The sequence below is a fragment of the Eublepharis macularius genome, chromosome 15 (genome assembly GCF_028583425.1).
Source record: "Eublepharis macularius isolate TG4126 chromosome 15, MPM_Emac_v1.0, whole genome shotgun sequence".
In the NCBI taxonomy this organism is placed as follows: Eukaryota; Metazoa; Chordata; class Lepidosauria; order Squamata; family Eublepharidae; genus Eublepharis; species Eublepharis macularius.
Window position 1 is genome coordinate 59,411,349 of NC_072804.1, and position 20,738 is coordinate 59,432,086.

The following is a 20,738-nucleotide window of genomic DNA, read 5'->3' on the forward strand; positions in this document are numbered from 1 at the left end:
AACAACAATTGATTTACATACCGCCCTTCAGGATCAATTATCACCCACTCAGAGCGGTTTGCAAAGTATGTTGTTATCCCCACAATTTCCTATGAGGTGGGTGGGCCTGAGAGAGCTCCTAGAAGCTGTGACCGACCCAAGGTCATCCAGCTGGCTTCAAGCGGGGGAGTGAAGAATCAAACTCAGTTCTCCAGATTAGAGTCCCGTGCTCTTAACCACCACACCAAACTGGGCCCCTGCTCATCCCACTGTTTTTTGGAAGCTGGTCAGCAACATGGAGCCCTCTTGCTTTAATTCCTCAGAGTCTAGGCCTGCTTCCCACTGGAGAATGGAACTTAGAAAGAGGAGTCTTCTAACATTTGACATGGATATGAAGAAAATGTTTTCTCTCTGTCTAACATACACCTAACCATGCACCTGATGAAGTTGGTTCTGCTCCCCAAAAGCTTGTGCAAAAATAAATCTGTCAGTTTTGAAAGTGTCACGGGACTATACTTAATAAATTTCACTCCTTTTAATTTAGCTTCCACACAGGTAGGAGTCTGGAAAGTGGAATTTGCTTACCCCAAACCAAAAGTATCTTTGAAACTTTCTGACAGTTATTTTTAATGACTCTGCACCTTCCAGGGGGTATATATGAATAGCTTGCCCAGTGGTGCCAATGCAGTCTTTTGGGCTTTGTGCTAAAGATTGCTGCTAGAATTTTCTGAAACCCTTTTACATTCTCCAGTAGTCTGTCTGTGGATCTGGGAGCCATGGGGGGAAATATTTGCATTCAGCAATGAACAGTAAAGAGGTGACATTGAACAGTCTCTTTACGTCCTTCTCAGAAGATTTCTTGCTTCAAATAGAGTGTATTGGCTAATTTGCACGAGTAAACGTTGGTAGCTGTTGTTATGAAACCCTTTCCCTGGGTGGAGTCTCCTCCACCCAGGTAAAAGGGATTGTTTAAAAAAAGAGAAGGGTCCACACTTGGTCTAGTCACTTCAAAAATGAACAGTACTTGTGTTTAGTGACAGAGGGGTGCGTATGTAGAACTACATAGTCCCATTGCACTTCATGTGAGGACAGCACGCTTGTCTGTGGCAAGGAATCAAATTAGTCAGAGGCTGCCTTGGGGCTCTTTAGCTTGGAGAAACAAAGACTGAGGGGTGACATGATAGAGGTTTACAAGATTATGCATGGGATACAGAAGGTAGAGAAACAAGTATTTTTCTCCCTTACTCACAATACAAGAACTCGAGGGCACTCAATGAAATTGCTGAGCAGTCAGGTTAGAATGGATAAAAGGAAGTACTTCTTTATCCAAAGGGTGATTAACACGTGGAATTCACTGCCTCAGGAGGTGGTGGCAGCTTCAAGCACAGACAGCTTCAGGAGGGGATTGGATAAACATAGGGAGCAGAGGTCCATCAGAGGCTATTAGCCCCAAGGTATAGATAGAACTCTCTGTCTAGGGCAGTGATGCTCTGTATGTTTGGTGTTTGGGGGGGGGGCAATCAGTGGGAGGGCTTCTAGTGTCCCTTCCCCACTGCCAGACCTCCTGATGACACCTGGTTTTTGGCCACTGTGTGATACAGAGTGTTGGACTGGACGGGCCATTGGCCTGATCCAACACGACTTCTCTTATGTTCTTAGTATTGCTCTTCTGTTTCCACAGCAATTCTTTTTCTCCCTGTCTCCTTTAATTGGCAAAATGGATGGGGTTGCCCTCTTTTTCCTAAGCTTAGTCTGGAGGAGGAATCCTGGTGAGTTGAAGATGCTTCTTGGCTGCCACAGTACAAGTAAGCAGAGTTGCCAGTCTTTGGGGAAGGTTTCAACGGGGGAAAAAGCGAGCCCAGTCATGCTCCGGTTAAGAATATTTTGAGACCTAAATTGTTTTGAATGATGACTGGGTGGCTTACGGGGTGAATAAAAGTGGGTGATTTAAAAAAAATACTTCAGGTTCTCTTTCAAAGTAGCCTGTTTATAACAGAATCATGGTTTTGTATCAATCAAAGAGTGCTCTTCTTAATAAGCTAACAAACATGAGTAAACAACCTTGTTCAAACATCATGATGAGCAGAGTGTCCTGCATTATGGGTGACAAAGTAGAAATCCGTGAGGGATTGCAGGAGTGGGGACCCCCCCCCCCCTTCCCACTTCTGGGATTCTGCAGACTCGTGGCTTTATTCATGATGCCTTATTTTTTTTCTTTGAGCAAACTCAGTCCTCCTTAGACCTTTTTTTGGTTTTTTATAGTTAACTTTACAGTCCTGTTTTTCTGCATGCCTGAGCCTTCCCCCAGTTATCTGGAAGCCCTTTCCTGTGAGTGGATTCGGTTTGCTCCTTTCCTGATTGGCATATGAGCCACACTGGTTACTCTTAGGAATGGTGATTGGCTTGAGAGCCAGTTTGGTGTAGTGGTTAAGAGCATGGGACTGTAATCTGGAGAGCCGGGTTTGATTCCCCACTCCTCCATGAAACCAGCTGGGTGACCTTGGGCGAGTCACAGTTCTCTGGAGCTCTCTCGGCCCCACCTACCTCACAGGGTGATTGTTGTGGGGTAATAATAACACTTTGTAAACCACTCTGAGTGGGCATTAAGTTGTCCTGAAGGGCGGTATATAAATCGAATGTCATTATTATTATTGTTGATAGTGGGAGCCAGGGTCTGGCTGGTCTAGCCCTGACTCCTGGAGATGTCATCTTCTGTAACATTTAGAGGATTGTGCACTGGGCCCACCTTGTGAACTTGTGTAATTTCCTGCTCTTAAATATCTGAGCCCTTTGGTTTGCTTGCCTCTCGTATTATGAATTGTAGTAACGACACGAGACAAGATCTGGATGCAAAGTCTGTCCCTCCAACATGGAGGCGACTGTTTTATTGAGAAAGCTTTCAGGAACCCGGATAAGAGCAATGCCCATATATGTCTATAGCAACAGCTACACATTCTAAACCAGTCATGGCTAGCTAAGCAGATATGCTGTGATCAGGCTTCTGTCTTATCTATCAGGCATAGCGAAAGGAACACAGTGGACCTTAAGACATGTAAGAGTATTACTTGGAGTGTATGGGAGTATTGTGCTCTGAGAAGGATGAGTGACTTTTATTACACTCAGATGAAACATATTGACGCTACTTTCCCGGTTCCTGGGTGGTGTGCCGATCGACCAGGAATCAGGAATGCAGGAAGTCGTCATGTAGACTGCGTGGCGTGCCAACTCCAGGCCTACAATGAATATAGATTCAGACATTTTAAGGACAGCTTAGGGGATGCGGAATGGTTGTCTATGTGAACATTTTGTGGGAAAATTAAGCTTCTGTTTTTAGATCTATCAAAGTATGCCATCCTGGAAAATTTAGATACTCTGTTTAGTTGTAATATAAACATGCTTTGGCAATTGATTGACTAGTTAACATGCACCATTCTTTCAGAAATACTTGGGCTGGAGCACCCAGAGAAAATTATTTTTAACCTGCTGGTTTAAGCCACAGTAACAAGCTGTCAGTTTTTTAAAAGGCCCGGAAAAAGAAGGTGAAGACACCGAGGAAGAGGTGGTGCCATCAGCCACTGATGTTGCAAATCTCAAAGAAGACCTTCTCAGGATACATTATGAAAAAGCACTCGTACTGACAGAAAGCAGGCCAATCCAATATGCCCTTCCTCAGAATGACAAAAGCTTTTTCTGGAAGAGAGCATGTTTGTGCAAGATTCTGCTGTTGGAGAGGAGTTCTTCTCAGAAGTGTTCAGCGCCAGCCAAGCGGATATTGCACAGAGCCAAAGAAAAGGAAGAAAGGCTTTTGAGGCACAAAGAATCACTGGGAAATTATGAAAAGGAAGCTGAGGAGAGGAGGAGTGAAATAAAGGCATTCAGCGAGCAGGTCCATGTCATAAAATCCAGGCTAGATGAAATTCAGAGAAGGGTAAAGGACAAAATACAGAATCAACAGCAAGCTGTCAAGCGTGTGTGCCAATGTGTAAGTTATCTTTACGCTCTTATTAAATATTGTTTTACTACATTAAGGCTATCCATGTTGGGTATTGTTAAGCACATTCTCTCTGTAATCTGTAATTAACCAGCTACAATCTGTTGTAATTCAATGCACTATGTATTGCTTCATTGTCATTTGTAATTATCATTTTACGACTTCTAATGTTTTTTGCATTTTTGTATTTTATGCAGTTTCAATAAAAACTGAAAAAAGGAGGCTAACGAAACAATTGAGCTCCCGCAAAAAACAATCGAGGAGGCAAAAGGATCCACAGAATTTTGGAAAAGGAAATGTTCTGAACAGCGAACATTTGTCAGTTCAGAAAAAGGCCACCCACACAAAGGTGAAAAAGGTGAGGGAGAGGCAATACCATCAGCAACGGAGGCTGCAGATGGCAAAGAAGACCTCCTCCAGAGGCCAAGCCTGGTATGCCCTCCCTCAGAAACAGCTTCACCTGGAGCTCCACCAGTCGAAAAGCCTTTTCTGGAAGAGAGTGTGTTTGTGCCGGATTCTGCCACTGAAGAGGGGCCCTTCTCAGAAGCCTTCAGGACAAAGTTGAGATCCACCCCCCTCATGACAATGGAAGAGCCCAGTTCCCAGTCTGAGCCCAGCACCAGCAGGGAAGGCACTGAACCATCTCCCAGCATACTCTCCGAGCGGAAGAGGAGGGTGAGGCAAGAGTATAAAATAAAGGTCCCCAATCTTTGAGAATCATCTCAGGAGTCAAATACTATGAAAAAAATTATAAGCTATCTGAGCCAAAGGAACATCCCATAAAACACCTCACTGTCAAACAAGCTGCGTTTTCAAGGTTTTGGGTGTCAAGGGTGTTGAAGGGAAGATATCCCTCTGTGAAGTATGTCCTTGATCTTCTAGAAGATGGGTATAACCTGTGTATCTTTGACACAAAAACATTTCTCCCACTGGAGGTAACGGATGGAAACAAATTTTGTAGGATTATAAGTTTGTTCATGCTTGAGGGGAACTTTCCTGCCAGCAGTCGAGAGAGACTTCAAGACTTGAAATCTAGCAGACTTGCTCCCTGGCATCCCGTTTTTCTTCATGAAGGTAATTGTAGTTCTGTCCCCATAATGTTTATTTCCCAAGGTGAACCCCTTTGCATTGCCAAGAGGCCTGTTCACACTGACTCCTAGCTGTTGGTGACACAAAAGGAGGCGCAGAGCTGGTCCTCGCCATGGTTGGTATCGAGACTGCTGGGAATGTGTATCTGTTCCTCTACAGTCGTTGTAGCTGCTGCCAGTTTGTATCATTAACAAGTAGGATAATTTCTTCATGCTTCTGTTCAGCCTTTAATAGAACCTGTGCGTAAAGCACCAGGGGGTCTTGCGCTATTCAAAAGGCAAGCAACAGTTGTGTGTTTGGTGCTTCTGCCCCTTGCCCTTTGACTGAAGTACGGATCTTCCTGGAGAGTACCCCACTTGGCCCCCCCAGAACTAATGGTCACTCTCTAGTCGTTTTCCTTCCAGATTGATAAGGTGAAATGTGCACGCTGCACACTTCCCCTTACAACTTTGCAATCAAGAGCGTTAGAGACTTAAAAAATGGTAGCTTGAAATTAACACTTTGTTGCTGTAACAGTATTGTGCTGCAGCAAAACGTTAATTGATTTTTAAAAGCTTGAAAAAGCAGTATGTATGTACGTACGTATGTTTGAAATGCCAGCCCTACGGGTATACTCTTATCTGCTCAGACATGGTTTATAGAAATGAGCGATTGATACCTAGTGGGTTTGGTCATCCCTGAGATTGCTGTGGGGCCCTGTTAATCTGTGGCAGAGGGATATGTTTTTATTGCAAGACTGGTAGTGGGTGGATTTCAGTGATGTTTCAGGATAGCCTGTCAAGCAGGTGAGGTGAAGGTAACAGTGTCCTCTTGTCAGCAGGAAGGTTGGTGGCTTTCCTACAGCAAAGTACGGTTTTGTCCAAAAAGAAGGGGTAGGGCTAGAATTGCATGGCAGTGACTTCATCCACAAGTGACTTGTGCCTTGCTTTCTCCTCCCAGCCGTGGGGATTTCCAGCCCGTGAATCCCTTCGGAAAGGAAAGGAGGCTTGCTTCAGAGTGGAGCACAAGACTCGCCAAGGCCAGAAAGGAGTATGGAATGGTGTATCTGGGGAAAGGTGAGACTGGCCGAATAGGAGGCCAAGCAAAGCTCTGCTGGGCTGACCATGGTCTGCCCAGCCTCATGCTCCCTCTTGCACTTGAGGGCTGGCTGAGGGGTTGGGACAGACGCCTGTCTGCTCTTCTGGGAGTGCTTTGGTGTGGCTCACGGGCTTGCCTTCTGCAGCAGGCACCGCCAGCATCTCTGGGCCCGGGGGGGTGGGTGGGCAGCTGAGCCTGTTTTGCCTCTGGTGCTGCTCTGAGCCTGGGGTGGGGTGGGGAGACTGTGGGGCTGTGTAGGAGAAATCCTGACCTCCTCCTAAAACTTGCTGATAAAAAAGGGGTTCTCGGGAGCCTTTTGGCCCTGTAGTTGATTTCCTGTAGATGAGAGAACATTCCTGCCCACAGAGCTCAGGATGGCATTGGGATTCCCCATCGATTCCTGTTCCTCTGTCTGCTCAGGTGATGCAGGTGCTGAATGCAGATGCCGTTGTGGTGAAGCTTAACTCTGGTGACTAGAAAACTGTTCACCTCTCCTGCATCCGTCCACCTAGACGAGAAGGCGAAGGCTCTCCGGTGAGGCACCCGCTGCAGTGGGTGGTTTGTGTGGGTGGTGGGAATGGCTGGTTCAAGTGCCTGCGGCCGTGGGCTGGTTCAGAAATGCCCTCTCTTTGCTTTAGAACTGTGCCCTGCGGCAGGTCAGGTGTGAACCATCGAAGCCCTTCTCTGATATCCTTTTCCCCTTCTGTGTGAATACTGCTGGGCGGATGTTTGAGCTAAAGAATCGGAGAGTTTGGTTTTGAAAGAAATGCAGGACCTTATGCCACCTTATTTATTTATAACTCTTTGTCCCTGTGTTTCCGTCAAGGTCTTAGATCAGATGTTTCTGTAATAATCTGCAGAAGCCTTTAGGTCATAGCCTCATTGTTCCAAGGGAGCATGATTTTGTGCTCTGCAGGCACAAACTGGAGTGCTGGCTGCTGGCTCTTCTCTGTCAGCATGCGTGGTGGTGGCTCTTGGGGAGTACAGACCTGCCTTTCCAAAGGAGGAGAAGTAGGGAAATGTCTGCTCTGGTAGAACTCAGAAGGAACTGATACGTGGCTTGTTTGAAGTTCAGAGGGGTGAGATGCAGAGTTTGAAAACTTGTGTGTCCGTGCCTGCAAGATATTGAAGCATTTGATAAGTGCGCCTTTAACACAGTGCCTTAGCAACTGGTGTCGCCTAGTGTGGTCACCCATGGGGGTCCTTTAGATAGTAAGCTGCTATGCTTTATACACATCTGGTGTAACTTGCACTCTCTTCTGCCTGCTTTTGTTTCTGTTCAGAAATGGGCAGAGTTCTGCCGATGTGGCTGCGCCTTAGTGAAGGAGAGCGATTGCTGTTTGCCTTGGTACCAAATTCTGGCTTCTTGTTGCACTCTTTCTGGCACAGATTCCCTGCCTAAGAGACAGTTGTTCATCTTTGGTTTTTGTCCGAAGACAAATAGTTGAGAGAACAGTCAGTTCAGCACCAGGGACAGCATCAAATATATTGAGCGGCTGTGTTGCATATGCGTAATGGTTGCGTGCCTGCACAGACAGAGAATCACACAGAAGGGGAAACAGAAAACAAACTTGCAGGTGCCCCTCTGTTCCTAGTCCTTAGTTTTATAACTTGCTAAAAGGCTCTTCTGCCAGGAAAGTAGCCTGTTCAGCTTCAGTGCAACTGAGATCACACCCAAATCTTGGATAAGGCTAACGATCTTCTAAACCGTCTCAGTCTGGCTTTCTCCAGTTTGCGTAATAGGCAGCCTTAGCTGGGAATGAGACAGGAAAGTGTGGCCCATTTTTCTCGGCTCTCTTTGGCTTTTGAGACTGGAGCCTGCTTGTGCAGTGGGCGCTCTGAACCATGATGGGCTGAGGATCAGCAGCTGAAGCTCAGTCCAGGGAAGAGCTGCTGTGGGCCAGTCATGCAGCCAGCCAGAATGCAGAGCTAGCCTCTTCACGCTCTGCGCATGTCTGGGCTCGATTACTTAATGAAACAAAATAAAGCCGCTGGCCACTTGTTGGGTCCATGTAGGTTCATCTTTGATATTTACCTGTTGAACTTACCTGTTGAATTCTCTTTCAGGAATGCTTTTTCTCATCTCACCTAGTAAAGAAGAGAAAGAACTTCCTACTTTCTGAAGTTAGTGCATTTTCCCAATTTGGCCATTCATCCAATTTTGTAAAAACACACCTATTTCTGTGCCAGAATATTTATTGTGAGATATGGATATTCTCTGAAGTAAATAGTTCATATTTATTGAGAAGAGACTGTCTTTAATGTCTTTATAATGTATTGTAGCACCTAGTCACTTTGGACTTTATAATCTATTTATAAATATTTATTAAGATCTCTTTTTTGTATGTGGTCTTATACAGAGATTTCTCTTGAATTGTGGGTTTCCACTTTTTGCAATAGATCCAGAGGAGTTAGCCATGTTAGTCTGCAGTAGCAAAATAGAAAAGAGTCCAGTAGCACCTTTAATACTAACCAACTTTACTGTAGCATAGGCTCTCGAGAACGACACGAGGCAGGATCTGGATGCAAAGTCTGTCCCTCCAAAGATGGAGGTGAGAGTTTTATTAGCTTGTATTCAGGAAGTCCCGGATGCCCAAATATGGCTATAGCAACAGTTACAAGTTACACATTCCATTCTCAGCCAACTAAGCAAAATATGCTGTGATCAGACTTTTGCCTTATCTAGGAAGCATGACGGAAAGAAAGGTACATCATGAGCTTCTGAGCATAGGAGAATGTTACTTAGAGTGTATGGGAATGTTGTGCTCTGTGAATGATGAGAGAACAAGATGAAACATGTTACAACTACTTCCTGATTCCTGTTGTGTGCCAACTGACCAGGAGATCAGGAATGTAGAAATGTAAAGAGCAGTTAATGGAGGCTGTGTGGCATGCCTACTCCGGCCTACAGAGAACCACAGTCAGATTCATACCCTCCATGCATCTGACGAAGAGAACTGTGGTTCTCGAAAGCCTATGCTACAGTAAAGTTGGTTAGTCTTAAAGGTGCTACTGGACTCTTTTCACTTTTTGCAAAGTATATGTCTTTTAGGGGGGTTCCTTTGTTGTTGCTGGCTGAGCTTTGGCTGGGGGGGCAGAGACTGTGACGACGGGATCAAACACATCCCACCTTTCTGTCTCTGAACGCTGAAGTCTGGTTGACTTCTGCAGTCCCACACCTTTTATCTAGAAAAACTGAGTATGCAGCTGAGTTTGCAGGGCTTTACTTACTGATATATTAATAAAATTAAATATGTAAAATAAAAACAAATTCCATCCACTTCAGTCCTGTAGCGTAGAAAAGAGAATCCAGAAAGAGACAGAGAGAACACTGATCCAAGACAGGCTAGGAAATCTAATCAGAGCAGGTGGTAGCAGGCCAAATGGAACAGCAGTCTGATTCACTGCAACCTGGCAATAATCTAGAACAAACTGCCATCATGAAACCAAGTGAACTCTTGAGCCACTTTATTTGTATATCACAACCCCCACGATTGCGTTTTTCAAAATAGTCAGATCATTAAATGAGCGAAATAGTGGGAGTTGGGATGCTCTTATCAGCAGGTGGTGTGACAGAAAGGCTGACTGTAGGAGCTGGAGAAGGCTAGTTCTCAGCTCAGCCACAAACTCACAAGGGGGCCTGAGATAATCCACCCAATCAATGTCCTCGATCTGTAATGTGGGGCTGATTGTATTGCCCTCCTTACAGGGTTATATGAAAGGGTTTTCCTGTGTACTTTGAGTAGGGGGGCACTATCACAAAGCCAAAGCCTGTCCCCTCAAGCAGCCCCTCTCACTAACCTCCCTTGTTCTTTTCTAGGGCAAGAAAGTGTTTGTATTAAGCTGTGCCTGATCCCACAAACGCTGAGGCTGTCAGAATGACCACTGAATCAGAGACAGCTCAGGTGAGACTCTAGCTTAAAATCTGGGCCTAACACAACTTACTTGTATGCAATCTGGTACCCAAGATTCAGGATGATCTTGACAGGCTGGAAAACTGGGCTAAAACTAAGAAAATACATTTCAACAGAGATACACGTAAACTTCTGTATTGGGTAGGAAAAACCAAAGACATAATTATAGGATGAGGGGGACTTGTCTTGTCAGTAGTGCATATGAAGAGCATCTAGGGGGCTTAATAGATCACACACTGGACATAAGTCAGCAGTGTGATGCAGTAGATAAAAAGGCAAATGCGATTCTAGGCTGTATCCACAGAAATATGGTATCCGGATCTAACAAAGTGATGGTATCGCTTTGCTCTGGTTAGACCTCACTCTGAGTACTGTGCTCAGTTTTTGGCATGACAGTTTAAGAAGGATGTTGACAAGCTGTAACATGCTCAAAGGAGCAATTCAAAGATGGAGAGTGTCTAGAGGGTTGGACCAGAAACACTGGGACAAAATTAAAGCAAAAGATTTTTTGGCCAAACACTAGGAAGGACTCCCTGACAGAGTGGTTTCTTGGGGGAACAGGCTTCCTCAGAAGGTGCCGAGCTCTCCTTCCTTGGAAGCATTTAAGAAGAGGCTAGATAGTCACCTGCCACCAATGTGAATATATGCAGATTGGCAGAGGGAGGGCATGAAGGGATGAGCCTGTGCTGGGCTCTCTCACAGCACTCAGTACTGCAGTTCACTCCACCCTCTGTGGTGCAGCTACTGTCCAATCTGATTATACTCCACTCATCCATCCTGCCCCCTCCTTCTGTCCTCAGAGGCCTCCATTTAAACTAACATTAATAAATTAACCCACATTAGCAAGCAGAAAAGAAGCCTAAAGTATTTAAATACAAAACATTACAGATCCCCCACTTTTTCGTAGCAGAACACTGTCTCTCCCAGAAGGGCAGCATGTAGCATCCCTTTCGCAATGCAGTACCCCTTGGGAGTCTCTGCCATTGCCTCTGCTAAAGTCGGATCCTCTTCTTCCCTTTTGTCAGGCACACAATTGTTCTCCGGTCTGATGTCAACTCTCACGGACTTGGTCTTGACTTCCTGGTCTCTGATCACCCCTACTCAGTCTTGGCTGGACATCCACCTCAGATCACTCTCCATCACTGGCTGATCTCGTCTTGGTACTTGTTTCTGGGTGCCGGTCATCTGTTTTCTCGGGTCTGTGTACTTGAATCGGTTCACTTTTATCACCTGTTACTCTAGTCCGGTTATTTGTCACTGGCCATTAGTCAGCATGGGTTGCTCTGGTCTGGGAACTTTCCTCTGGTCACTGACCTACACCTCACACTGAGAAATCTGCAACAGTGTTCTCTTTGTTTTTTATGAGTGGCTACTAAAATTGCATTCATGGATACACCAGGACATTCTCTGTAATAATGCGTTGTTTTTTCTAATTGTTTGCAGCCATTTCAAAGAATGGTGGTCTCCTAATAATGTGTGTTTAGTGCCAAATATAATGCTTGGAGGGAGCCCATATGATGGCTAGGCACATTTTCTGAACAGGTGAATAGTTTTGCAATCTGTCATTTAGCTTACGGCTCAGATAAGACACATGATGTCTTAGACAATGTTGGTTTTGCTTCAGAACTGCTCCCTGACTGGCATCAGTTGCTATGATGAATTGCATAAAATACTCTGGGGCTCACAGCACAGGCTTCGATATGAAGGCCTCTTTTAAAGACTGAAAAGCCTCTTGACACTTCTCTGCCTACTTTACTGTGGGGTGGGTTGCCCTTCCTCATGAGGTTATGTAGGGGAACTGCAATCTCCCCAAAATTTGGGATGAATCATCTATAGATACCTTCCGTTCTGTGGAGTACACTCACTTGTTTTTTGGTCTGTGATATGGCTAGTTTCTTAATTGCTTCCTCTGTGTCCTATAACAGTGGTATGTTCCCACTTCCTATTCTGTGTCTCAGATATATGATTTCTGGTAACCCCAAGTGGCATTTGTTAGCATTTACTGTCAAGACTGCCTTTTTCAAAACAGAGATGTTTTTCTAAGTGTATGAGGTGCCCTGGGAAGTTTTTGGTGAATGTGGGTATATCATCAATGAAAGTCAGTGCAAAATTGTATAAACGCGAGTAGATCTTTGTTGCAACTGGCTGGCTGTGCCTTCTCCCTGTGAATGCACTGTTCTGATGCAGTGTTCTGGAATTCTACCCCAAGGTCCTAAATGTACGTTCCCATCGAAGTGTACATTCTGCTCAAGGCCAGCATGCCCACCCAGACTCACAATGACTGAAAATCCTGCCTAGGGCCCCCGCCCCTTACAGTTTGAGCTTCTGCCACTGACAACATTTTCTGTTCTTGTGGTTAAAATGTATTTCTTGTACTGGCCTGTGGTCCCTTGGAAGGGAAAGGCAGGAAGTAGAATATGAAAATAATAAAACTGCAACTTTGCAGTCACTCATGTGGGGGAGAACCAAGGAACCAGCCACCTTGAAACCTACATGCAACAGGAACAGTAAAAATGACAAACGTATATAAAATTAACCAATAATGTGCATGTTTCAATATATATCACATCTGCCCCATCTGAAGAACACAATAATGGTTTTGCAAAAAATGTCAAGGATTTCTTTTTTTTTTTTTAATGGAGGGGGCAAGGGGGGTGACCAAAGATCACGTGGTATTATACAGGGGATTGGTTGCACGTTTCCTGTCATTTGCTTTTTTCAGTCTCCTTGGCAGTCGAGTTCTACCGTGTTGATACCTGGGCACCACAGCCAGCCTTAGGGGCATCGGCAAACCCGGCAACCCAGCCGTTTGGGGGTTAGTCAATTTCACTTCTGAGAGCGGTGGAGTCAGACTGAACTCTTTGGCATACTGTGCTGGCGGCCTCTCCAATGGTTTGCTGAGGGCGATGCATTCTGTCATCTCGAGCAGCTCCACAAAATGCACTGTTAGCTGGTGTGCCTGGAGGACAGGGGGCAAAAGTGTCACATCCAGGCCTTGTGCACTGTGCTCCAAAGCATTTGCATGCTCTCTCTGGCCACAGATGGCAGGAAGCGGGTCAACGGAGGCTGGGCTGGCGCAGGAAGAGAGAGTGTCCTTTAACATATCCAGGCAACCGAGCGTGGTTAAGGACGCTGATCGTTTCATGTGGGAAGGCGTGGTGAGGCCTGCTTGCTGGATCTGGGCCTCCATTTCCTTTGCGCATTGTTTCACTGAGCAAGGGCTGCCACTCATGTCTTGCATGCTGTCACTGCTGGCGCTGTGGGGGAGGCTGCAGCAAAGAGAGGAGGCAGCCATGGTTTCTGGAGCTGCCCCAGCAGATGGGTCTAGCTGACAGGGCATGTTTAAGTCCCCCAGGCTTCACTGTGCTAGGGCCCCCTTGCTCCTTCAGCGAAAGGTGTCCCCTCACTCCTCAAATGCAAACTGTCCGTTTCCAGCATAGCCCTGCAAAGGGGCAGGCTCTGGGTCTGAGCTTGTGCTGTCCTGCGTGACCCCCTTTAAGCAAACAAAGTGCTTGGGAGCAAGGCAATCTGAGTGCAGTGGGGGCGGACAGCTTACCTGGCTCACTAACAGTGAAGCTTCCGGGTCTGTCAATGCCCCAAAGTCCTCCTCCTCAAGACTCCCCAAGGAGAAGACAGCTTTCTTGAAGTCCCCATGCTCCAGTCTTGAAGGCCTCAATAACAGTCAAGAGGATTTTCAGAGCATAATGGTGCATTGCAGTTCTCATCAACCATGGATGCTGCAACTATCACCTGGGCTTTCTCTGGCACCTCAGATTCATGGTTCTGCTCTGTTGCTGGGAAATCTGCTCCAGAGAGACTGGGCAACCTGGCCACATGGGTGTACTCGATAATCTCAATTCTCTTTGGGTGAAGGCAAGGAGCAGGGATCTTTTTGTGGCCTTCCATTGAAATCACTGTTCTTTGCTCTTTGGCCAACCCTGAGACCTCTGCATGAGAGCTCTCCAACAGGTCATCCTGAGGGGGAGAGACAGACAGCGCAGTGGGCTGTTCGGAACCCGTCTCATTCTTGGTGTACCCAACTCTTGCAGCCTCCTTATCCCTGGAGGTCTGGGCCAGCTCAGGAGATGGTTCTTCATCCTTGCCCTTCAAGGATGCATCAGCCGCTGCTGATTCGTTCTTGGAGTTCTTGTGGATGGGTAATGGCGCAACAGGGGAGGCGTGTTGGAGTTCCTGTTCCTGCCAGAGGCACTCCTCAAACTCCAGGGTGGCACGCTGCACAGAGCCTGGGCACCAGTTGGGCCCAGGATTCAGATGACTCTCCAGCGAGTCTTCTGTCAAGTTGTCACTCTCTTCCAGCTTAGCGCGAGGCATCTGTGGGACTGACATGCTTCCTTGATCCAGTTTCAAAGGCTCTCTGGCTGCCTCCTTTGGCAGCAAGCTGGCTCCTTCTCCATGCTCAGGTTTCCCAGGTTTATTGTCCCAGGCCCAGAAGTAGAATAGTTTTGTGGTCAGGAGGACTAGAGACTTGTCTTAAGGACAGATGCTTTGGCTGCCAAATTCTTTTCTCTATTCCGTTCACTCCAGCTGTGCCTGAAACAAACATTCAACTGGGTGGATGGACTCCTGGTCCAAAATTTGCTGACTGAAAGCCACTGAGGCAGACTCAAACTCTGGCCCGACCACTTTTAGGCCTAGCAAGCTTGATTAGGCAGACAGTTTCCCTGTTTATTGCAAAATTGCAAAAGCTTAATTTTAAAGAACTGTAATATTTGATAACCCTTTCTGCTACATCAGTGTAGCAGCAAAGAAAAGAAGAACTTGCAGCCTCAGAGCAACACAGGCCATCATGAGGGTGGGTGGAAAACAGACAGAGACCCCATCCAAGAGATCTGGTGGGTGGCCTCAGGTTGAGGACCCCCTTCAAGGACCTGAAAGTGTCACTCACATCCTGATTGGTCATGTCCCAGTATGGCCTCTCTCAAAAGGACGTCACTTCCCACATCACAATGCCATAACTCCAGACATCGCTTGCTGAAGTGAATTTGTGGAAGGTGATGACTTTGGGAGCTGTCCATCGGATTGAGATATTCCCACCCCAAGGAAGAGATTCAGGGAATCTGTTGAGCAGCCAGTACAACCACGACACCGGACCCTGTTCCCACCCTCCTCAACAATGGAAAAGTCCTTGTTCTTGCTTCACTTGTGTTAATGCATTTGGGGCTATATCCTCCTTTCCCCACAAAGCTGGGAGTTCTCCCTCTCCTGCTCCCTGCTGCTTCCACTTCCTTTCCATTCCAGTACACTCCCCCCTCCAGATACCCCAGCTCCGGCTTCTTCCCCCACTATCCCTCATCCCCTCTATCCAGTCCTGAACCCTCTGACCTAATTGTAAGACACCATTCCCAGCCCAGAGAACTCTGTGGTCCTCTCTCTGCTCTTTGCCCAACTGCCCAGTATTTTTTATATATATACATTACATTTTTATATATATATATATCCATCCATGTGCATGTATATAAAGTCTCAGCACTTATTAGGGTTCCAGGATGAGTTTACATAGAATGAAGCAACACTTCCATCTTATTTGCCCCTAAAATGGGTCCCCACTGCGGTGAACTTTGACACAGACTCATTCAGAAAAAATGACAAAAAAAAATATTTACACCGAAACTTTGTCCTGCACAAAAGGAAGTCACAGAAAGGGCAAAGTCCAAGAGAGTATACGGAAATCAAAAAAATCAAATGTCCCAGAATCCAGGCAACTAACGTGCTTGCCAGGACACTGACAGGGGCCAGAGAGATGGCTGAGGGCTTCAGGATGCTGCCAGGCCCCCATTTCCAGCTCCATGTGGGGGCAGCGTCATTGGAGGGAGTAACATGGATTTCAGCCTCCCGGGCATGCTGGCAATCTCCAGGTCCTGAGATTCACAAGATTTTATCAAGCAGGCAAACTCAAGGACTCCTTCCCCATTGTTACTGAAGCCGTAAGCTTTGATCACATCCTGCTGGATCTGAGTGGCCACAGGCAGCCAGGAACTGTAACATTTTGCCCATGTCATCCCCTGCTTGCTGGCTGAACACGCCCATTTTGTGATATCACTTCAGTTACCTCCCTTCCACAAAACTGTCCCTTCCTGTGAAGTCACTCTTGGCCCCATTTAAACTTAAAAAAACCCTCGCTTTCTGCCCCCCATTGTTTCACACATCACATCACTTGTAGACTAGTTGCTCAGTGAAATGCATGTTCCTGCAGGCTTGTGGTTCCTGCTGATGGCACCTGATGAGGGCCCAGAGGTTTACATTCCTGCCCCATCCATTTTCCTAATCTGCAAAGCAGTGGCATAGACCAATTAGTTAGCCTTAAAGGGGGGAAGCTACAAAAAGGAGAGCTTTACAATGGGTCTCAACTTCATATTTGTATAGTCTGGCATATAGCAATGTCAAGAAAACTTGTAAATACTAATTGAATGTAAACAAACATGGTAAACAAACCATTCTCTTAACATCCCTAACAAATGCAGGCAGAAACTGCTGTATTCTCTTCCCATATGAATGGGGAGTTTTCCCCAGCCAAAAGTGAAGAGCTTTGTCATCTCTTTATGCCATTATCTATAGTTTTCCTGTATTAGTCCAAAACATAGCCCTTTTAGAATGTAAAGAGTTAAGAACACAATCCATTTAAAAAGTCAGCTTTCACTCTGCTTGGTATGGTATACCAGCAAAACGGTGATAATGTTTAGCTGTATAGGTCAGATTATCTTTATGGCTTAAAAAATACTAGTTTGTGGGGGAGGGGAACCATGTGCTAAGTTTGGCTGCAATGAATGCAAAGTCCCAGCGATGCCAATGTTATAGGTACTTCATATTTAATATTTCTCTCTTAATATTTCTCCCAGGGAAACGTAAAGTGCTTAACTTGGCTGCATTGAGTTCTTCATTTCTTGTTGCTTATCAATCATATATCTGAATATGCTACTGTCAACTCTTATTCTGCTCAGCAAAAATCCGTTTTGTCATTCAATTGAGAATTTTTTTAGCATCCCATAATCGAAAGGATGGCTGCGTCTCTTGTTGAGATGTAAAAGAGAAATGTACCATTGGATTCATACTGATTTCATATTGGTCTTAATGGAACTTCTTAAAGGCTGGCACAGGAATTCCTTTTGACAAGGAATTTTTAAAACTCAGATTAAGGGCTGTTAACACAATGACCAGTGCACATTCAATTTGTATGAAACGTTGCCCTGTACATGTCATTTTCTTGCTTTGTGTATCCTCTGTGCACAGGATTACACACAGAGCCATTGCTGCACAGCACTGGACAAGAATGGGGAGGTCAGGATGTAGTGATGCCATCTCTGGCACTGGACAAGCATGATCTGGAGGTGGCAGTTTACACATGGTTCAAGGGCCTTTGTGCCCGAGCACACAGAAGGCCAGCAATGCAGGTGACATAAATGGCCCAGGAAGATGTGTAGGAGCAGGTCCCTAGAGGCAACAGTCTGCCATGGGTGATGCCAACATGGCAGAGGAGTTAGATGCTAGCTCTGTGTAATGCATGTTCCTGCAGGCTTGTGGTTCTTGCTGAGTACCTAATGAGGGCCCAGAGGTTTACATTCCTGCCCCATCCATTTTCCTAATCTTCAAAGTAGTGGCATAGGCCAATCAGTTAGCATTAAATGAGGGAAAGCTACCAAGAGGAGAGCTTTACAGTGGGTCTCTTCACTTCTTATTTGTATAGCCTTGCATATAGCAATGTCAAGAAACCTTGTAAATACTATTTGATTCTACTCTCTTGGTTCAAGAAAACAATTTTCTTTACATCCCTAAGAAATGCAGGCACAAGCTGCTGTATTCTCTACCCATATGATGGGTCAGTCCTTCCTTGCCAGCAGTGTAGAGCTTTGTCATGTGTTTATGCAGTTATCTGCAGTTCTCCTGTATTAGTCCAAAACAGCCCTTTTTGAATGTAAAGTGTAGGTACACAATCCATTTCAAAAGTCACAGAAGAGCAGTCTGGGAAGCAGGATAAACGTGAGGCCATCTTTTGCATTTCTATCTCACTATTCTGAATATTCAGAATACAGGAGAATTATTTCAAGGCACTGAGTGCCAGGGATTTTAATTGGGTGCAAGAGAGGCCCAGGCAAAGAGCCAGAGATTGAAGAGATGGGAGATCTGGCAGCCACCTCTGCCAATGCTGCAGGCAGCCATGCTGAGATGAAGCACAGCGAGCAGCACCCGTGGATCCCCTGCCCAATTTAGAGGTGGACGCTTCATAACTTGACTGCGGGAGCAAAAAAGTCTACCATCTTAAAGTTTTTAAAAAAAAGTGGAGAGAATTTGTTGGAGAGGCAGCTGCCAATTCCCCCGTGACTATCCTGTTCCAAAGGGGGAGGGTGAAAGGAAGAAGGGAGAAGACAATAACATGGAATAATTCTCCAGGCAGAGAGTCAATAAGATTTTTCATTTGCTTCAGAAAAGCATCTATGGCATCTTGTGCCAGCTAAAGATGCTGCTGAATCTGGAGGTTTAAGAAATCACATTTGTAGATGCTCTCAACTGCTGGCACAATGTCAATACCTACAGTCAAAAATTCTTCAAACTTCAGAAAGGGATTAAAACAGCTGACAACATCAAGTAATCTGACCTTCTCTGAAGGATGCAGCAATTCATCCATTAAAGAAGTGGGGTTGATGAAGTTTTCAGAAGAATTCTCTATTTTTGGAGTCAGGTGAACACTCATAGTTTGAGTACTTTGTGTAGCAAGAACTGCTCGTTTCTCATCTTTTTCGAGTGCCTTCCTTTTCCCACCAATTTGAAAATACTCCTGACACACACTGCAACACCATTCAATACGGCCCTCCTTCACAGGTTTTAGTCCAGTGATTGTCTGCCAGGGTTTTCATTGCCTCAGCATATTCACAGTTTCCTCATCCTCACAATGTTCACGCCAGATTTTGTCAAAGTCTCCCACTTCACAGTATTTCTTGTGCAGGTGCCGGTGCTTATTATTACTCCTGACTCTTCCCATCAAAATCGCCATGCTATGATGCTGAAAAGCTGGAAAATTGCAGTAGAATCCCTGGGCTTTAAATGTTTCAAATATTCCAAGTTTTCTCACATGCATCTCATTGCATTTAGAAAGATCTCACTTAAAAGTACTAGTTACTTTGTGAGCAGGAACTCGGTGTTCCTGCGGTGTTATATATCCCCCAGCATTTCAACAGTGTAGATGAAGAGGAGTTTTTGAACTCTGCTTGCTATATCTGGTCAGATGTTGCAGATGAACCACTAGCATACAGCTTCATGGAACTCCCAGATGCTCCTCATGATTCAGATTCTGGGGAGAGCCAGGCCAGCTCAATCCCTTTCTGTGAGCCAGAAGATCCTATTTTACTTCTAAGTTAATGTAACAATTAAAAATCTGGTTCAGAATCTCGTTACCATGAAACTAAATCTGCCATAATGACATCTGTTCCTGTACAAAAAAGGAAATACAAAAGGTTCTGTGAACTCACTTTTTTTTTCTTCTAAGAAATTTTAAAATTTATTGTATTGAGAATTGGAAGTGCGTGTGTTATGTAGAATGGCTTGTCTAATAGCATAAACAGGGTTTACTCAAATGTTTGTATAACTGATATGTATTCAAAAGTATTGCTGCATCTCTTGTTGAGATGTAAAAGAGAAATGTACCGTTGGATTCATACTGGTTTAATATTGGTCTTAAAGGAACTTCTGCATAGTTACTCAATTCAGCTTTAAGGTTAAACACTGAACAAACTCACAAAGGTGGGGAAGGAATCAAGAATGTCAGAGGCCAAGCCCACCCCACCAGCTTTGGAAAGTAGGACTGGTCGATTGATTTGAAGCAATTTTTGGCAGAAGAAAGTTTTACTGAGCAAATCGTAAGATCAGTGCTAAATGTTCTTTTCCTATAAGGAACTATAGGAGTTAGACTGGGACCTTGGTTTTCCTGAGAGCCATGCTCTGTGAATCAGGAAGCAAGGAGAGGCTATGCACACATGCACACAACATGGCCACGAACTAATCGGGATTCCCAGAAAAAGAAGCATCTTAATCAGCCCTGCTTCTGTTCGTGTCATTTTAAAAAAATATTTTTTAAAGGGAAGGAAGAGTAAACATTGTTTTTCAAAAAAACCCACCAAAATTTCTGTAAACAAGGCAGTGCCCCCAACACAGGAGCCCCTTCCCTCCCCGCACAAAAATTTAAAAAAACCCAGAAGCCTATTGAAAGTGCAGAACCTGCCAGGGGCACCAGGCTGGGTTCAAAATCTTGGCTGCATCCTGGCTTTGCCCATCCTCCTCGTCCTTGGTCAGGTGCTTGATTGTGGCTGGGTGGTCTTCCAGGCACTGTGGAGCAATCCCCTGGCCCTGACATCAGCCACTAGGAAATGCTGCATGCAAACAGCTGCTTCCTCATCACAGTATTGCCAGGCAGGAAGCAGACCGAGTCTGTGCAGAGCGAGAAAGGCTCAAACGCACGTATGATCAGCAAAAAGCACAAATGGAACCAATTCAAAGGAAAACCACATGACAGACACATGCACACTTAAAGCAAGCTGACTCTGGAGAGGCTTTTGAAACTGCCCAAAGCACTAGCTGGGAGTTTCCATACATAACTTTTTTCACATTATAGAATTGGTCTGTATGATTCAAGTATTCCAACTGGCATGTTTGAAGGTAACACAAAATTGGGAAAATGT

The 20,738-nt window shown here is 45.3% G+C and overlaps 2 pseudogenes; both read right to left on the minus strand.

Moving 5' to 3' along the window:
- Positions 1-12,700: 12,700 nt before the first annotated feature.
- On the minus strand, positions 12,701-14,971 carry LOC129343027 (protein phosphatase Slingshot homolog 2-like; annotated as a pseudogene).
- Positions 14,972-15,824: 853 nt separating this feature from the next.
- LOC129343028 (S-adenosylmethionine sensor upstream of mTORC1-like) lies at positions 15,825-19,049 on the minus strand (annotated as a pseudogene).
- Positions 19,050-20,738: the final 1,689 nt, after the last annotated feature.